Source organism: Peromyscus californicus, unplaced genomic scaffold, assembly GCF_007827085.1.
Source record: "Peromyscus californicus insignis strain IS unplaced genomic scaffold, ASM782708v3 Scaffold_23__1_contigs__length_62951481, whole genome shotgun sequence".
Taxonomy (NCBI): domain Eukaryota; kingdom Metazoa; phylum Chordata; class Mammalia; order Rodentia; family Cricetidae; genus Peromyscus; species Peromyscus californicus.
In genome coordinates this window covers 5,885,200-5,903,706 of record NW_026294534.1, presented here as the reverse complement: position 1 = coordinate 5,903,706, position 18,507 = coordinate 5,885,200, and the positions used below count along the sequence as shown (strand labels likewise).

The following is an 18,507-nucleotide window of genomic DNA, read 5'->3' as shown; positions in this document are numbered from 1 at the left end:
ATGGAGGAAGTGTTTATTTTCTTTCACAGTCTGAGGGTCCAGTCCGCTGTGGCAGGAAGGTCAGAGCAGGAGCTTGAAGCTGCTGGTCACATCTCAGCTGCAGCTTAGCTCCCCTTTGTTCTGTGTTAAATTGTGTGTGTGTGTGTGTGTGTGCGTGCGCCATAGACAACTTTCAGGAGTAGGTTCTCTCCTTCCACCCTGTAGGGCCCAGGGATAGAACTCAGTTTGCCAGACTTGCCCGTGGGTGCCTTCACCCACTGAACCGTCTTGCAAGCCCCACTTTCTCCTGTTGATACAATCCAGGATACCAGCCAGGGGACGGTGCCACCCATAGTGGACAGCTCTTCCCACCTCCATTAACCTAATCAAGATAACCCCCCACAGACATTCTCAGAGGCCCAACTCCTGGATGCTTCTAGATTCTGTCAAGCTGACAAACCCACTATTTTAAAGAGAGAAAATACTGAGTCCTTGTGGGCTGGATGCTGTTCTAAGTGTGGACTTCTGAGTGTGTTAATTCCTTTCTGGCTCGCCACAGCCTCACAATGCTGTGTTTTTCTCTTTTATGGATTGGTGGGGGGAGTGTGTGCGTGCGTGCGTGTGAGAGAGAGAGAGAGAGAAATAATTAGCATAAAGCAGGCCAATCGGGGCGGGAACCATTCTCAACAGCACTGTGGAGTCTGCCCCTCAGGCCACTGTGCTCCCTTCAGACACGAAGACACAATCAACTGTCACACCTGAGGTGCGGCTTAGGAGCAGATGACACTGAAGTGATAGTGATAACTCATTGATTTTTTTTATCCAGGGCAGCTTTGCCTCTGCTGGAAGTGACTTCTCTGCATATATCCATCCACTTGGCTCTACTTAGCACTTGCAGTTAGTTACTAAAACCTAAACGATCCTTACCTCAGAAAACCTCTCTGTAGGCTTTGTTCACTCAGACTAGAGAATAGGCATGAATCAGACTCCGTGGGACGTGTGCTCTGGCCTCAAGAACTTTCCAGACATTACTCCATTGCTTTCCCCTCACTGAACACTGCTAACCCAAGGGAGGGGGATCTCAACCCAGAGGTTGAGAACTACTAGTTTAAATGCTTGAAAAATTCTGCCTTTGCTTTTTTGTTTTGTCTGGAGATTGGGTTCTCCTGCCTCAGTCTACCCAGTGCTGGGGTTGCTGGGTGTGTGCATCACACAGCTTTCTGCCTTTGCTCTTGAGGTTCACCCAGCATGAGTCTCAACACTGAGCACGTCGCTGTATTGAATTGGGAAGACTTGGAACCCTGTGTGCTCTGGATTTTCCTAGTTCGAAGGAACATTGTTTTTATCTTTGAGTTGGGACCGTTTCCCGCCGTGGGGACCGTTTCCCCGCAGGCCTTACCCTGACCTGTTCATCCGTCCATGTCTCTGTGTGTTCACTGGATCCCCTAAGCTTGCCCCTGTCTGATCAGTGCCTGTGTCGGCCGGACCTGCCATGTCTTCCTGTGGCTAGTGTATTTATGAGTACTGTACAATGTTGGTGCCCATCTCAGCTTTAACTGTCCGCTTGACACAGAGTCACCTGAGAAAAGAGTCTCAATTGAGAGATTGTCCAGGTCACACAGCCTGTGAGCATATCTGTGGGGGGTGGGATTGCTTTTTTAGCTGATGTAGGAGGGCCTAGCCTACTGTGGGTGCCGAGCTTCCCTGGGGAGGTGGTCTGGATAAGAAAGCAAGCTAAGCTGGGGTCTGCAAGCCTCCATGGTTTCTGCTTCAATTCCTTCAGAGATGGACTGTGACCTGGAAGTGTGAGTCACGTGTACCCTTATCTCTCCTAAGGTGCTTTAGTCACAGCAACAGGAAATTAGGACAGTGGGGTTTCCTTCCTTTTACTAAACTATGTTTTAACTATTTCAACTCAAGTGTCTTTTATTTTGATAGCACTGGAGTTCCAATCCAAGACCTTGCACGTGCTGAATGAGGTTTCTACCGTGAACCACATCTCCACCCTGATTTTATATTGATGGAAGTGATCGGGTTAAACTGATACAGTACAACCTCTCCCTTTCCCGTCTCTTCAGACTCAACCTTTGCCTCTCACCCCAGGACCCAGTGGTAGTAAAGTGGCTCTTTATTTTAATGTCACCAAATTTGAATCTCTTTACAGCTCTGTGCTTTGCATAAAAGTCATTTTACAACTGTGCGCTGTCCTAGTGTATCGAAAGCTTTTTCTAGAGAACTAGGCACTCAGGCGTATGAGTCAGGATGGGCAGGCAAGGCTGCCGCCACGTGCAACCCCCTGATCCCAGAAGCTTAACTCAAAACAGCCCACCCAGTGGTTGCTGGCCATGGCAAAGCGTTCTGCTTTACAGCGTTCTAGACTCCTAGGTGGGAGGAAGACACCGTCATTAGCTCCATGATCCCTGCCATGAGTGGGAATCGTAAGTTGACTACCACACCCTATGATTTACACTCAAGGGACTTCTGTCACACCTGCTGTTTTCATTGGCCAGTGTTGGAGCCCTTGGAGACAGCTTCAAAAGCAGTAGGAAGCAGCCTTACTGTGCACACAACCCCTGGTCTTCAGTGCAGACCTGGTAACTCACCAGCTGGTTCCAGAGTGCCACCTCCATCTTTGGGTTTGCGGTGTGAGTGCCCTCAAGGGAGAAGGAACCAACCTGAGACATAGCAGCTGGCAACACCGTATCCCTGTCACATTGCCACTGTGCAGAGACACCACCCTCCTCTCCCGTCTCAAACTTGAAAACTCCTGATAATAAACCTGGGTGAAGAGGGTCTTGACCTGTCCCGTGTTCTGCTAGTGGTGGGTTCAGGACTGAAAGCAGTCACAGCTCTTCCTCACTGTCGTCCGAGACGGAGTGCAGTCTGTGACACACCATGAGTTTTCACTCAGCTACATTGTATCCTGCTGCAGTGCTCACACTCGGCCCCTCCCTCCCCCGCTTGCTCTGAGACCGGGTCTCCTGTAGCCCAGACTGGCTTCAGACTCACGCCAGGTTTATGTGGTGCTGATGGTGGAACCTGAGCTTTCTTCATACCTGCTACAAGCACTCTACCAACCGAGCTCCATCTCCATACATCCTTGCATAAGCATTTATCTCATCTGTTGGCTTTGGGGAAGGATGACCTCACTCAGGGAATAAAGCCCTGAGTCATCCTAAATAAACACCACTGAGTCCTAGTGACCCATTAGTGTCTTACATGCGTGGGAATCGCGCTTGACATGTTACAGAAGAGGCCAAATAATAACCATCCTGGCACAGTTAACTGCTGGCGAGGAGGCTCATGAGGTTTGTCTTGTTAGAACTGCATAGTCCTAGCCTATGGGACGTCTCTCCTTTTTTTTCGTTGAGAGGGCACAGATATGGTACAGTCACCTTGGTTCTGGCAGGCAACTCCTAGCTTGGTGCCCTACGCAGGTGCCTTGGGTCAATGGAGCGATTTGTTAATGAAAATTCACGAGACTCTGGAGGCCTTTCAGGCTCTCCCACTGAGGAGACACGAGGAAAAGAAGTGTGCCATGGGCTCCCGGCTATGAATGGTGGCTGCCTTTGGATGCAGACAGGTGAGGCAGGGTACTTGGTGTGCATCAGAGAGGCCCCTCCTTACCCTCTTCCTCCTTCTTGTGCAGCCTCCCTGGCCCTGGAGAGGGGGTGGCAGAGCTGGGGTCTTGTATCCTGGGCCACAAGTCAGAGAATTCAGACCGGGCTTGAGTGGAGGACAGGGAGAGGGCATGGCATGCTTGCTTGGTCTGTTGTGTGCATGAGAGGATGGGAAAGGTTCATTGAGTGGTCCAGGAAGTGCCAAGGCCCTGAGGCAGGGACATGCTCAACAAATCAAAGAGGCAGGAAGGAGATCAAGGATCAAGTTCTGCTCTGCCACACCACTCTTCGCAGCTGTCTGGCCAGAGCCTCTGTGTTCCGGTGAGAAGCAATTACAGACGCAATTGATCACAGTTGGCCCTCTGTGTGGCTGGCCCTCCCTCTCCTCTACTTTGTAACTCGGTGTGGGGTGCTAGAGGTGAAAGGTCAGCCTTCGGCAGAAAGCAGAAGCCCCTTCTTCTGAGGGTTCTCTTTGGAGGTGGGTCTGTTTCATGGCTGAGGGCAGGCCACAGATGGACTGACCTTTGAGTAGACAGTATGTTCCACAGCAGGTTGAGGGCCAGGCATCAGTGAAATCCTGGGGACCAGTTTTCTCTGCTCCTGGGTAAAGGGTTTGGTTACCTTGGTGACCCAGCACTGCTGCAGAGACCGGGAGGCAGGACCCCGGTGCCTCTCATCTTTGCATGCCCAAGACAGTGTGCAGGAAGGCTGGCCTTGCTGGTCCCCTAGGGATGACCTGCTGCACTTCAGCCCTGGTGCCTGTGTACTGTGCACGGCCAGTCTGGCCTCTGTTGCAGGACGCCGTGTGTGTACCTGTCACTGGGAGCGAAGGAGCTGGACCCATGCTAATGGAACAGGATGCTAATGGGACCATGGCCCCATGCTTTCAATGGTCCAAGTACCAGGCTGCATTTTTTGTTATCTACTGATGTACATGTTAGCCATTCTCTCATCTGTCACATTTCTGGAAAGATCCATAATGCTCAGAGAAGGAGAAGCCAGTGACGGCTCCCTGGTTGCGGTATTGAATGCTGAATACATGATTAGCTGAGTCAGGAGGAGGTGGCCTGCTCCTGTGACAATAACCAAAGCAAAGTTTCAAGTTAGAACCCAGCTTATCTTTACCACCCACTGCCATGCTTGCTTGGTGCTACATGGCTGAGACCTGCCCCGGAAGCTGTGGCACTGGCGGTGGGTGAGCAGCTTCCCTGGAACGCACAGAGACTAGGTGGTGGCTGATGCCACTGCCCCGTCTTCGTGAACTTCTTGTGTGTGTAAGAATGAACCTGGTTCAGCCCTTTTGCTCCTGAGACAGAAGGAGAAAAGTCTTCAGGAGTCTGTGGCCATGACTTCTGTGGGGTCACAGCCACCCCATGGGTAAGCAGGGCCTGTAGGCTTGCCATGACTCCCGGGTGAAGAGTCCTTGGCTTTTTTTTCTTTTCTCCTCCACCACTGGTCCTTGGGTTAGTTTGCCCCAAGCCATCCATTACTAGCTGGCTGTCCCCTGCCCTGCCCTCTCAGCCAGGCCTGGGCAGAGTCTGGCCCTACTGCTGGACTTGCTGGGGTCTCACAGACAGAAGCAGGCTCATGCCACTGCTTCTCGAGACCCAGAGGGAGGCGGCATGGATGCTCTTGGGCTTTCTAGGATCCGCTCAGAGTCGTCCGGTCCATGTCTGCGGCAGATCCCTGGCCAGCGGCCAGGCTTTTGTTTACTGCTCTCAGAGCAGACATTCTTCTTCCTCCTGCCTGGGCCATTTTCTGAAGACATTAAGCTCTTGGCTCACTGTCCTCGCCTCCTGCTTCCGGCTGCTCTGCCTGGCACAACCACGTCCGGTCAAGTGGCCGAGCCAGCTCTGAGTTCCTCTGTCCTCCGAGCACAGCGGGCCACAGCAAGGCCAGCGTTGGGTCCTCTGGCCAGGGCTCCTCCCTTGGTGATGCTTCCCTCCTGTGAGTTATTAAGGTGGGTGCACTCCCCAAGGCTCTGAAGGCAGGGTGGGCACATGAAGCTCCCCCCGCCCCCCCCCCCCCCCCCCGGGCAGTGTCAAGCTTGAATAACGCCTTTGGTGTGAGTCAAGTGTGTGCCTCCCAACTTGTTGGAGTGACAACAGCTGCCTGGGTTTGCCCTCCACGATATAAATCCCAGCCTTCCTCTGGAATTGAACTTGCCCCCTGGCATCCCTGGCAGGCCGATGAAAGCCAGTAGGCACCTGGCAGAAGCTCCCAGTCACTAGTTGCTGTCCTTCCCTCCGAATGGTGTTGACCAGAGTTGTCCCCCATCCATCCCTAAGGCACCAGTTACATCAGAAACGGCAAACACCACCTCTTTGCGTGGCACTCTCCAAAGAAAGGGTGCAAAGCCACCAGGCTCAGGATGGTGGCCCATCCCTCCTGTCCACCCCACCCTGCACCCACAGCCCACTGCTCCCTCGAAAGTTCCCTGGAGGCACCCAGGCGCGGCTGACGGCCTGCGCACGCCTGAGTCAACAGCCACACCTGAGGCCTCGTGTCCTCTGGAAGGCAGCTTTCAGGCAGCTTCCCTCACAGCTCCTCCACTCACAGCTGTTCCTCGGGTGACTCAGTCAGGATGCGGGGCCAGATGGTTAGCTTCTTGACTGTTTCAGGAAAGCTCCCACCCACAAGGGGCCTCACACGGCCCCTTCCATTCTGGAGCTCCAGCCTTTTGTTAAGGGCCCTTACCAGCTATCTTGGAGAAGGGGAAAAAACATTGTTTCCTTTGAAGTCAAGAAGAGGTGGGTAAGTGAGACTTTCAGTTGCAGTGTGGAACATACTACAAGTTAGTCTCTGCCTCCTGCCTCTGTCCTGTCTCTGTCTTTGTGTGTGTATCCTTTCTCCCGCTCTCTCTCTCTCTTCCTCTGTGTGTGTCAATTGCTAACCCTCTTTTTTTTTTTTTTTCTTTTGAGACAGGATTTTTTAATGAACTTGGGACTCACAATTCAGCTAGGCTGGTTGGCCAGCCTGCCAGCCCCAAGGATCTATCTGTCTTTGCTTCCCTAGTGCTGGGGACATTGATGATACAGGGACTGAGGGAGAGACACCCAGGAAGAAAGTTGCTTACGAAGTTCTCAGGCTGTGATCAACAGGCAGAGGAGTGAGGTCCCTCAGTCTGTCAGTGTGTCAAGGTGAAGCCCTCAAAAATCAGGCTGCAGCGCCTCGTAATCTGCCTCTGTGCTCTCTTCCCCCCACCCCCAACGGTGCTAGGGTTTAGCTCAGGACCTCACAAAAGCTAGACAAGCACTCCACCACTGAGCCATCTGTCCAGCCCTCTTTTGACTTTTTATTTCCAGATGGAGCCTCGCTGTGTCTCCCAGAATGATCTTGAACTCATGATCCTCCTGCCTCAGCCTCCAGAGTAGCTGGGGGTTTCTTTTCTTTTTATCACTCCCAAAAGCCTAATTGATAAAGACCGAAATAAGGTAAGCAGAGGTTGAAGAAGGTTCTTTTGTGTGGCAACAGGCACAGTAGGACCTCTCTTCTACATGAACGATCTCCCCAGGAACGAAACTCGGTCTCTGACAGACGTCCTCCTTGATCACCCGTCTACATTAGGTAGAGGTCTTCCGTAGAAGTCATTGACTTTATGATAAGTGACAAGCTTTCAAATAATCCTGTAAAGGAACCCTGAAGGCCCTTCACAAATTCACTAAATGACATGCTCCGTGACAGGTGACAGAATCAAACAGCAGCTGGGAGCATGTGGGAGGCTTCGCAGGAGCTGGAAGTGAAGAATCCCTAAATCCCGAGCCTAGGGGTCCCCCCATCCCATCACTGCATTTGGATCCCCAGCCCTCCCTCAGCTGCGAGCAGACGAATTGCTGAGAACAGCTCTGCTTCCTGTTCTCCTGGTCCCGCCACAGATCCCCCCACGGCAATGCTGCTGCCCCTCTGAGAAGCTGTAGCTCGCACGCACGCACGCACGCACACACGCACTCACGCCCCTTCCAGCAGCCTTGCAGCTTGCTGGGGCCAACAGGATATGGAGGAGAACATGCGATGAACTAACAGCAGCTTCGGTGTACCCATGAATCCAACAATCCCTTCTTCCATGTGCTCCACGCTGGGACCCTGCTCCCCTCTTCACTGCTTTCAGCAGCGGGGCCAACAGGACAGATGTGATAGTTGACCAGGTCCTGCGGACTATCCTAATTCATCCCTGCTCGTACCCTGATCATGCCTCTGGCCAGCACTGCTGTCTCCATGACTACCTGTAGCCACCTGTCATGCTCTCCATCCTTGGTCTCTCTACTTCCACCAGGGTCATTGTTGCTCCTGTCCTAGGGATGAGCTTCCTCCTTCAGGGCTGTGCTCTGTGGCCTTCTGTCATGGGCCAGCATGCTATAGAGCTGGGCTTACTTTCTCCATCCCCTCCTAGCCCCCTTGAGACTCCTCAGCAAGGTGCAGATTCCACTGCTGCTGGACTAACTCCCTCATGCGCACACCCTCCCTCCATAGAAGTCTCCTTCTGGCCTCACCTTCCCAGTTGCTTAATGGAATCACCTCCCACGTGACTAACTAGGATGATTGCGGGTAACACGGAGACGGCTCTTTCGGAATAAAACCTCATAACTCGGGCTGGAGAGATGGCTCAGCCGTTAAAGGCTAGGCTCACAACCAAAAATATAAAACCTCATAACTCATTAACAGTGGAACCTCCAGCCACCGCCTCTGTTTCACAGACTCCTTTCCTGTTGGACATCTGTCACTTGCTAATGTCCTGGATGTTTGCCTGGCTATCGGTCGTGTCTCTTTCCTATCAGAATTTGACTTGAGCGGTTGGGCAAACTTGGATCCCTTCTGTTGCTTCACACAGTGGGCGCTCATTGAAGACTTTGCTAGCTTCATGTTACAAACAACTTGGACAATTCTTTTTCATCGGGGGTCATAGTGAATAGCCTTGGGGTTGGGGAGTCCCATGCCCTCTAGAGTACAGAATCCTGGGAAGGCACACGGGACACATGACCGGCTTTTCCTCCTAGCCTTTAGCTATTCTGTAGGTGGGGGCCTGCTCTTCCATAGAACCAACCCCTCTGTTAGAGGATTCAGTTAACTCAGTTCATAACGTTTTTTTCTGTGATGACTTAATCCTGCTCAGTCCTTAGACTTCGCATCCAAGCAGGCAGGCAGGCAGGCAGCTCGCTTGCTGAGGAGGGAGGTGCTGCCCTGGACATCCTGTTGTTCTTTTGGGCCTCAGTGATGGGGAGGGGTATGCTGGGGCCCAGGGAAGGGTTTCACCGCCTGACTGGGAGGTCTTCTGTATTCGGGCTGTTGTGCATTCCTCACAGCTCGATTTCTGCCAGCAGTCAGTTTGGCTGGGGGTGTGGGGTGGGGGAAATGATTCGTGTGTGAGTGTGTGCACGTGCGTGTGCATGCCTGTGTGTGTGTGTGTGTGTGTGTGTGTGTGTGTGTGTATGTGTGTGTGTGTGTGTGTATGTCACAGGAAGGGCATGTCTGAGGATGAAGCCCAGGCTGTGTGTAGACACATGGGATCTCTCAACTCCTCCATCCACTGCAGGCTACACTCTGGGCTTCCATATGAAGCCCATCACGTGTCCTCACTAATCTCCTTTTCAGAGGAGTCTGAAAAGGCCAAAGGAAGGCATACAGGACGTGGACATGTGACAGACAAATTCCTCAGGGCAGGCTGGTATGTGGTAAGCAGGAGGCCTCCTTTCCCCACACTCCTCTCATGGGGAGTTTAGGTTATAATTAACCCTTTCGTGGAAATACAGGTAAATACAGGAAGAAAACAGCCCTTTGGTTTTACTTCCAGCAAAGCTAGAATTTGATTCTGTTGAACAGAGGCCACTCCTCATACCATAGATGTTTGCCTGGCTAGCTTTGTTGTCTCTTGCCTATCAGAATTTGACCTGACTGGTTGGGGAAGCTATGTTCACTCTTGTTTCATGCACACAGTAGACACCCACTGAATACTCTGCTAGCCTCATGCAGTGACAAGGTGGAGCATTACTTCTGTGTGGCCGTCTACAGTCTTCAGTCTTCGGGCTGGAGGCTTCAGTTCAGTTTGAGTTCCATGCCCTCTGCTACACAGACAACTGTCTCCACGTGCTGGGACTGACTCTGTTGTTTACATTTTAGACTCATCTACTCTTAGGCATATGAAGTCAGCCTGACTTTGCTGCAGATTACTGTATTACTGCATTTTATCGTTTGAACTTGGGTTTTGTTGTTCATTCTGTGTTGCTGTTTTAAACCAGCTTCTATTCTGTATCTCAGGCTAGCTTGGAACTTACTATATAGCTTCACCTTCTGGTGATCCTCCTGTCTCAGCCTTACAAGAGCTGGGGTTTCCGGTACAAACTGTTACTGGCTTTCCCTTGGTTTTACAGAGAACGGGATCCCTTAGTTCTAAATAAATGGTTACTTAAGATAACCCAAGGGGATCATGACATGGTCCAAATCATGACCCCAACACCTGAGGACATCACTGTGACTTGATACTACTTCCTTAGGTCACAGAAGCATTTCCTGTGTAGACCTCAGAGGAAGGCTAATTGTGGGAGATGGTTTGCATCCTCACCACCACAGCAAATCTTCCATTACCGAACTATAAGCTGAGTTTCAACCCGGGACATAGTCTGATGGTTGCTCGGGTGACCGAGTGACTGCACACATCCCTTGGCTGGATCTTTCGTGCCCTTCAAGTGTGAAGCCACCAGGACTCCCTCAAAAATCAGGAAATAAAACAAGCCCACCCAAGTATTCCTGCAGAGTCCTGCACACACCTTTCCCAAGCACTGTGGGGGTGGGGGCTGGGGGATGGGGAATGAGAAAAACAAAAAACTAGAAAGAACTAGGCCTAACAATGAGGAAAGTGGGGCTGGAGCAGTGCAACCCCCCCATCCCCCTGCCTCCGACCCCCACCACACCTCAACTCTCTGTATCATGCATCCCTAGGGGAGAGGCCACAGTTAAGCCTAAGACAGTTCATAGAGGTAAGGTGTCTGAGGGGATGGGGATTTCAAAGTGAGCTACACACACACATGCTTGAGAGCCACAGAAAGCGAGTGTCTGTGCAGAATCCAGGCAGCCTGCAGGCAGTCCCGAAGAAAACACTTTAATTAATATGTAAAACAGCAGTGGGAAGAAAAGCCAGGTTAATTTCCAAACCACATCAGTAAGGGCACATTCGGGTTAGGAAACCTTGGAGACTTAGAGGCAGGCCGTCTTGTTTGAAGCCACAGAGGTGCTTTTGTGTGAGAGCGGCCTCCCAAAGGCCCTTTGATCTGCCCCCCACAGTGCATTCCTTTCTCTGTGCTTAAAGACATCCCGTTGACCGGCAGGCTGTTGTCTTTCATTCGCAGTGTGCCCTCTGTTTTGTTGGGGACGTAGGAGCTGGGGCAGTTTCTCTTCTCATTTCTTGCTGCTTACCCCATCTCTAGGCCAGTCATCTTTGGCCTGGGTGATCAGGGGCTCCTTTTGGCTCCCTGCAAAACTCTTCTGCGCACGTCTACGCTAAGGCTTCAGCTTACCTATTGGGCTAAGGTCCAGCAATGATGTGAGCTGAGGGCATGAGATGCATACAGTGCCCAGGGCCAGCATCTGCCTGAGATCCTGGAGTGTTCAAGTTCAGATGGAGGACCCCGAGGGACAACGCTTTCTTCCCTTGGCCAGATCACCTCTGCGCTGTACTGGCAGTGAGCACCATGAAAACACACCTACAGCTTCCTGTGTGAGCTTCCTGGCTCCTCCGTGCAGCGTGTGTGTCTGAGATCCTGAAATTCAAAATAGCCTGTGCCCACCTCACCCTCTTAATTGCCAGGAAAGCCCCAACCTATCCACTCACCACCCTTAAGGCCCTAAGATGGACAGGAATCTACCCTGGGTCACACACTCCTTGGAGAATCAAACTTCCTAGGAAATTTCTGTGGTGGAGCATTAGCCTAGCATGTTCAAGGCCTTGTGTTTGATCCCCAGCACAACAAACCATTTGACAAATATGCAAGCTTCTTCATACTTCTTCAGAGGTTTCTACCCAGGAACTGTCTGTACCTTAGTTCCATTTTCTTTGGCTCCTTGTCTGCCACTGGTTCTGGTCTGGGGAGTCACTGTGAGTTCCCAGTCACTAGCTGTTGTCTTCTCCATCCTGTCGGCCAGAGTTGTCCCCCATCTATCCCTAAGGCACCAGTTACATCAGACACTGCAAACACTGACGTGGAGATCAGATCACGCTGAGCTCTGCATCTCTTGCTGCCTCCAGTGCGCCTGCCAAACCCTCTCCATCCATTTCCGTGAGCTCAGGGGCTCTGCATGGGAAAATGAAGCACACATTCCAGGACCATCCATCAAAGCAGCTCCTCCCATCAGATACTTGCATCCTTGTGGCTGGAGACGTGCGGGCGGCCTGGGTGCCAGCATTCCTGCTGAGGAGGTACATTAGGGCTGGCTTTCACCATCTGCCCTGGTCGATGGTCTCTGTCCAAGCTTCGCATTCGCCCCAATCTCCAGGATGATGGGAGAGTAAAACTCACTTCCTCTGGTTGCATTTATCTTATAGTACAGATGGCATAAAGGCAGAAAGGAAGCTGCCTGGGAGAACAAAGGAGACTAACCAGAGGGGAAGGGGAGGGGAAAATATGGGGGGGAATGCTCAAAGAACATCATATACTCACACACAAAAAGGGGTTACGTAATTCCAGTCCAATAAAATATAAAAGTTGACAAACAAAACAGAACATTTCTTGTCTCTTAGCTGATCATTGCAGCTCCAGGGTTCTCCCTTCCAGGACCCCTCTGAACTCCATTCGTGAGCATTCCTGCTGAAGCTTATCCAGGGGCCTTAGGGTGAGTGTGTCTGTCGAGGGAGTCCTCTGCCCTCAGCATCCTTTGTTGCAGGAGCTTGTGAGCACAGCAACCTGGAGGGTGCTGACCACCACAGCTTTGCTTCACTGTGCATGTATTCCGTGCTGAGGGAGATTGTTTAAATTTTTTTTTTTTTTTTTTTTTTTTTTTTTTTTATGGAAAGCTCCATAAAGCCGGTGAAGTCAATGCTGAGTTTTACAGTTCAGGAAACCAAAGCTCCCACAGGATAAAGGTTTCCTCAGGGGGCTACATGGTGGATACAAGATGTTGCCTAGGAATGGGGGTGTCCAGCTTGCCTGCATCTCCACATATCACTCATTGTTTACTCAGACCTGGTCTGGATTTCTCCACCAAGAACCACTGTGAACACGAGGTTGTGGATGTTTTTCTAAAGTGGATTACTTACAAGTTCTCTCCCTCCAACACGCAGTGAGGTTTTGGCAGCTAGAGAAGACTCATTCCCTAGCTGTTACCATGGGTGATTTTCCCAAACTACTGCTCTGAGCCTGGGGCCATCATCCAGTTCACAGCCTCTGTTAGCACAGAGGAAGCCTCAGGTAACCCTGCCTGATGCAACTCTGATTTTGGCACTAAATTCCTGCTGGAATTTGAGTAAGGGAGACGGACTGTCCTTCTCTTTTTCCTTGGGAGCAGTGGGCAATCAGCTGAGCTTCAGAAGCAGGCCCCTTGGTTCCCATCTGCCCTGTCCTGCTTTCTGAATCTGAGACGGGCCACTGGAGAGTCCTGCTGCATTGGCAAGCAGGTGGCTTAGCCTGAAGATCGAAACCGTGCTTCAAGTCTCGGGGTGTGAGTCCCTGTGGTCTGAGGGGAAACCTGTCCATACCGCTTCCTGTCTTAGCACAGATACTCAGGATGTGATTTACACGTCAAGGGTATACAAATTCAGCACCTTCGTGGTTTTACTGGCCTTGTGTGAGCTCCCTGCCTTAACAACTTGCCACCTGCCTCTTGCTTAGGACCAAGTGAGTCAGCCTGACGAACCAAGGAACCACTGCTCTGACTTGAGCCCTTCAGTCAACCCAGACTTGAGAATGAGAACCATGACAAACTCAGATCTCCTTTCTGTTTGGGAACAGCTAGATCTTCAACCCTGGGGGCCAAGTTTGGGTGTGTGAACAATGCCAGCCGCATCTGGACGAAGGAGGCACAGCCTGCCCTGTCCAGCCCAGTTCTGACTTACTGCCCTTTCCTCTCTCGATGATTAGGTGAGCCTTACCTGGGAGGAGCCCAGAGGAATACCTGGGTGAGGACTAAAGGAACATTTGGGGACAGAGAACACCCCATGGATTGTGCCTGTTAATGGGCATTGTGCAAGGTGAGACCCACATACTCTCTCCTTAGAGTGAAAATCTACTTGCAGTGATGGTCGTGGAGTGCATGAGGGTCTGTGCTTACTGGGAGTGACCATAGATCACCAGCACATGACTGCTTTTCAAGGTCAGGCTCATGTGATTCCTGTTTTGCCTGCATGTATGTCTGTGTGAAGGTGTCAGATCCCTTGAGACTGGAGTTACAGTTGTGGGCTGCCATGTGGGTGCAGGGAATTGAGCCTAGGTCCTCTGGAAGAGCAGCCAGTGCTCTTTACCACTGAGCCATCTCTCCAGCCCTGCTCCCTCTCTCTTGAGACAGGGACTCTTCTGGAATTCACTATGTAAACCAAGTTGACTTCAAACTCACAGAGATCCACCTGCCTCTGCCTCCCCAGTGCTGGGATTAAAGGCGTGCACCACCACACACACCTTCTTCTTCTTCTTTTTTTTTTTTTGGTAATAAGGTAAATTAAATTTTTTTCTGATAAACATGTGACTTCACTTTTTGTACCACCCGCAAAATGACTTGGGTGCATTCAGACCTGGTGGGAGGAATGAGGATTGCCATCCAGCGTTCTGTTGTTTAGAACCACAGAGCAGGGAGTGTGGCTCTGTTGGTAAAGAGCCTGACATACAAGAATCAAACAGCGTCTGTGACCTACTCCGACAGGAATTCGGGATGTGCAAAGGGGTGATTTTTCTTTTCCACTATCTTATCAGCCAGACGACTCGTCCATGCGGCATCTGCTCGGTTTTGCAGGCTTCAGCTATTCTCGGATCCGGAAAAAAAAAAACTTTCTGCTGTGGAAAAATCAATGCACTTGTCTCTAACATAGATCTACCATGTTGCAGGACCAGATGCCCAAGTGATACCTGGAGTGATCACCCTGATCCTATCTCTGTTTGATGAAGAGACTTGAAGTTAAATAAAATTATCCAGCTTAGGAAGGCCATTGTTTTCATAACGAACTTGATGATTTCAGAAGCAGAAGGAAAGCCACTGGAATGGCTTAGAATGATTTCCTGGTGTTTTTGAATCCAAGGTTCTGTTTGTAGTTTCAACAGTAAAACCTTTGAATTTGGCTCTGTTTGGAGCTCTGCAAATTAGTGTGAGTTGGTGGTTTTGTTTTTGTTTTTTTTTTCTTTTCTCCTGGTTTTATCTGAGATTCTGTTTGGTCTGGGTCCTGGTGCCCATGTGTGTTTGTGAACAAGATCTGCTTCTATCGGAGCCTGTCAAAAACAGGAAAAGCTGGGCTGGCCGGCTGCCCTGTACCCCTTCCATCTGCATTGCCCTGGAGGGGACGAGCTGCTGCAGGCTCCAGCCTTGGGGGCCAGAAAGAGCTCTTAGGACAGTCAGCCAAGGGGTGGCCAGTCATGGCACACACCAAGGAGTCTGACTTCCGTGTCCTGCCCTCACACACCGGCTGAAGGGACCAGAGGGAGCAGCCTATTTTGCATGCTTGTGTCTCTGTTGGGACAGGGAAGGATGGCCCCTGAGTCTCTGCGGCAGCGAGAACTTTGCCCCACTTTTACTCTTGAGGAAGGACTGGGATTTGGGAATCTTGTCCTGTGAGAGTTGAAGGCGAGCTGAAGGCTTTCTGGTTCCCCAACTGTAACCTCTAAACATCCAGGTAGTCGAGACATGGGAACTGTAAACTTCAGCGTTTTAATAGTATAAACGTCAGCGTGAACGTAGTTGTATAATTATAAAAACCCCACGTAAGTATAAATATTTTAATACGGCAGCAGACAGCAGCTCCCTTCATCTGAATGCAGGCTTATTACAGGGTCAGCCGCTCCCGCCTCCTCACACACAGTCATTACACAGAGAGAGCCAGTCATTTTCGTAAGCCGTCTCTCTTACCCTCCATACCGCTGGCTTTTCCTGGACTGCAACGCGCTGTGGAGCCGCCCTCGTGTTTTTCTCTTCACCAGAAGTGAGCTGATGTGGGGATGGGGGAGGTAGCCCTCGGGACTGTTTCATGGGCCCCCTCCTTCCAGGTGTAGATAAGCCAGGCTGGGAGGAGTATTCCTTGGTTTTCTGTTACTGGGCTAGAATTCAGAGACAGAAGCAAATTGAGAGGGAAAAGGGCTGATTGCAGCTCACAGTTCAAGGCACAGTCTATCATGGCGAGGAGGTCAAGACAGGGATGCTTGAGGCAGCTGATTGCACTGTATCCACAACCAGGAACCAGAGAGATGAGCTCCAGCTGCCTGCCACTCAGCTCCCATAGGCCCCGGGAATGGTCCTGCCCAAGGTTAAGCTGGGTCTTCTCACGTCAGTGGACACAACAAAGGGAATCTTTCACAGGTGTGCTCAGAGACCCATCCACAAATGATTGTAGATTTTGCCAAGCGAGGGGACACTCACCCTCATACACTGCCACCCAGCCAGCAAGCTAAATCTTGAAGGTCGGTTTGGAGCCCATCCATCACAGTGTACGACCCACACAGGCCATGAAGTTGGCGTGACTCTCTGCTTGCCTCGGCCTCGCCCTCAGTGATCTGAGCAGGCAGCTGAAGCACACCATCAGAGGGAAGACATGGATTGAACGAACCTAGTGACAGTAGCTGCCTGATTCATTTTCAGTGAGGCTCCCTCAGTGTGGTTCTTATGTGAATTTTTTTTTTTTGGAGGGAGGGGAGGCTTTTTAAAAATGGAGTTTGAGTAGGAACTCAATGCCTTGCACATTCAAGGTAAGCATTCTGCCAGTATGCCACACACCCTAGTTTCTTCTTACTTGATTTTCAACAATAATTGGAACTCAACAACAAAAATGTTCTTCCTTCCTTCTTTCTTTCTCTCCCTTTCTTTCTTATATCTTTCCTTTTCTTTTTTCTCTTCCCTCTCTCCCTCCCTTCCTCCCTCCTTTCCTTCCTCTTTACCTCCTTCCCACCCTTTCTTCATTATTGGTATTTTGTGTATATACTCCTAAGCTTATCCACAGCATTTCACCTTCCTTAACTGTGTCTTAATATGTCACCACAGTGACTCTTACAGCGAACAGAACAATCCCTTTGAACCCTGAGACAGGTGAATGACCTTTTGAAATACACACACACACTGTGGTGCAATGCAGCCAGGTACACCAAATGATTGACAGCTGAATAAAAAGTAGTTTTCTCAATTGAGGTCCAGCTGCCAGCTGGCAGCTGGGAAATTCTTGCACATTCTCCTAAGTGTCTGTCATCGATAATATCGAGGCTGTGCGTATGGGTAAGTAGTCACTGCTGTGATATTTAAAGAGCCTTGTTCTTTTATTTTTTTTTTTCCTTCCTGGAATAGAGAACCAAGAGAACAGAGTTTTACAGACTGAAAACGAGAAGCAAACAGAACAGTGCCTCATTCTTCAGAGTAAACAGAGCAAAGGCCAGTGGTGGCAGATGCAGCCAAGAGCTGGCTCTGTGCAGACAAAGAGGAGATTATGAAAACAAAACTCTCTATCCACTGAAATCATTGTCTTTAATTACCGACCCAGGAGCCTCGTTTAATTCTTCCCGTTTGCGCAAATGTTTGGAGCAAATGATGCTGAGAGGCACAGGTCGGAAAACAAGATTGTTCCGTGGACCGGGTGGGGAAGAGCTGGGGGCGACACAGATCTGTCCTTCCCTTCTTTTAGCAGGCTTGGACTGCTTCTTCTTCAGAGTCCCGCAGAGACCCCTCCTCACTGCCCCACTCCCACACCAATTCTCGTTCACCTCTTCCGTGGTTCTGAAAATCTACACAGTAGTCTATCGCCACTGCAGCACAGGGCACCAACTTCAGCGCCTTCTCTCACAGTGACACTGGGGACAGGAAGTGGGCTCTGTCCAGGACTCAAGTTTGGGAGATCAAATAGCAAAAGGGAACATGGCTCTGCTGTGCTCTGATCTCTGTAGTTCCGGACACACCATGGCGCAGGAAGCTCCCCCTGGGGCAGGGTGCTCTGTCTGCCTCCTTTCCTCTAACAGCCTGAGCATGGTGTGTGAATGACTAAATTGTGAATGATTGATGAACAGATGTGGAAATGGGCCCAAGTGGTTGCACTTTGGTTTTAAAAGAGATAGCAAAACTCTGTGCTCTAGCCAGAGTGGAAAGAGAACAAGGTGGGCTGTGAGATGACCCCAAAGAGACACCTGCAGCCCTGTGCACACGTTGGTAGCCTTCCCCTGGGCTCACCAATGCCCGACAACCCTCGTGAGGTTACTCTGTGCCTAATAAGCTATGAGCACCCTAACAGGAGGCCCTAAAGATGGAGTAGGGTCAGCAAGGCAGCTGTTTGTTTTCCATGAACTCACTGGTCTTTCAGAACCCTGGGGCAAGTCTCTTTTCACGGGTTTTTAAACAGAACCCACTGCAGATTGTAAGGATGCCCAGTTAACATAGATGGCACCAAGTTCCTTTAACACTAACGATGAATTCTTGCTTTGGACTCCATTAGAAGTTCCTGCAAATGTAATACAACGGACTGAGTAGCTTCTAAGAAAGGGTACTATCCCTCTCATTGGGTAAACATTCATTGAGAACTGTTCAGCATCCATCGGACGCTGTGTTTGAAAGACTAGCTAATGTTTCCATGACTTGAGTGTCATCTTTGGCTGCGGCAGTTGACACGGTGATCTGTTCCCACTTCAGTGGTCATGGCCTGAGGTTGGGATCATGGGCATCAGAAACACATTTGGTATAGAAAATGATTATTAACATGTGTGGCACATGTATGTGACATGGTTTGCAGTACTTTGTGAGTGTGCATATACAC

General features: G+C 50.6%; 1 long non-coding RNA gene across 1 annotated transcript; it reads left to right on the top strand.

The window, feature by feature from the left end:
• The first annotated feature begins 5,446 nt into the window (after positions 1 to 5,446).
• Positions 5,447 to 14,825, top strand: LOC128118866 (uncharacterized). Its single transcript, XR_008221362.1, has 3 exons — positions 5,447 to 5,559; positions 13,664 to 13,773; positions 14,621 to 14,825. It is a non-coding gene; the product is annotated as an uncharacterized LOC128118866 (long non-coding RNA).
• The last annotated feature ends 3,682 nt before the right edge of the window (positions 14,826 to 18,507 follow it).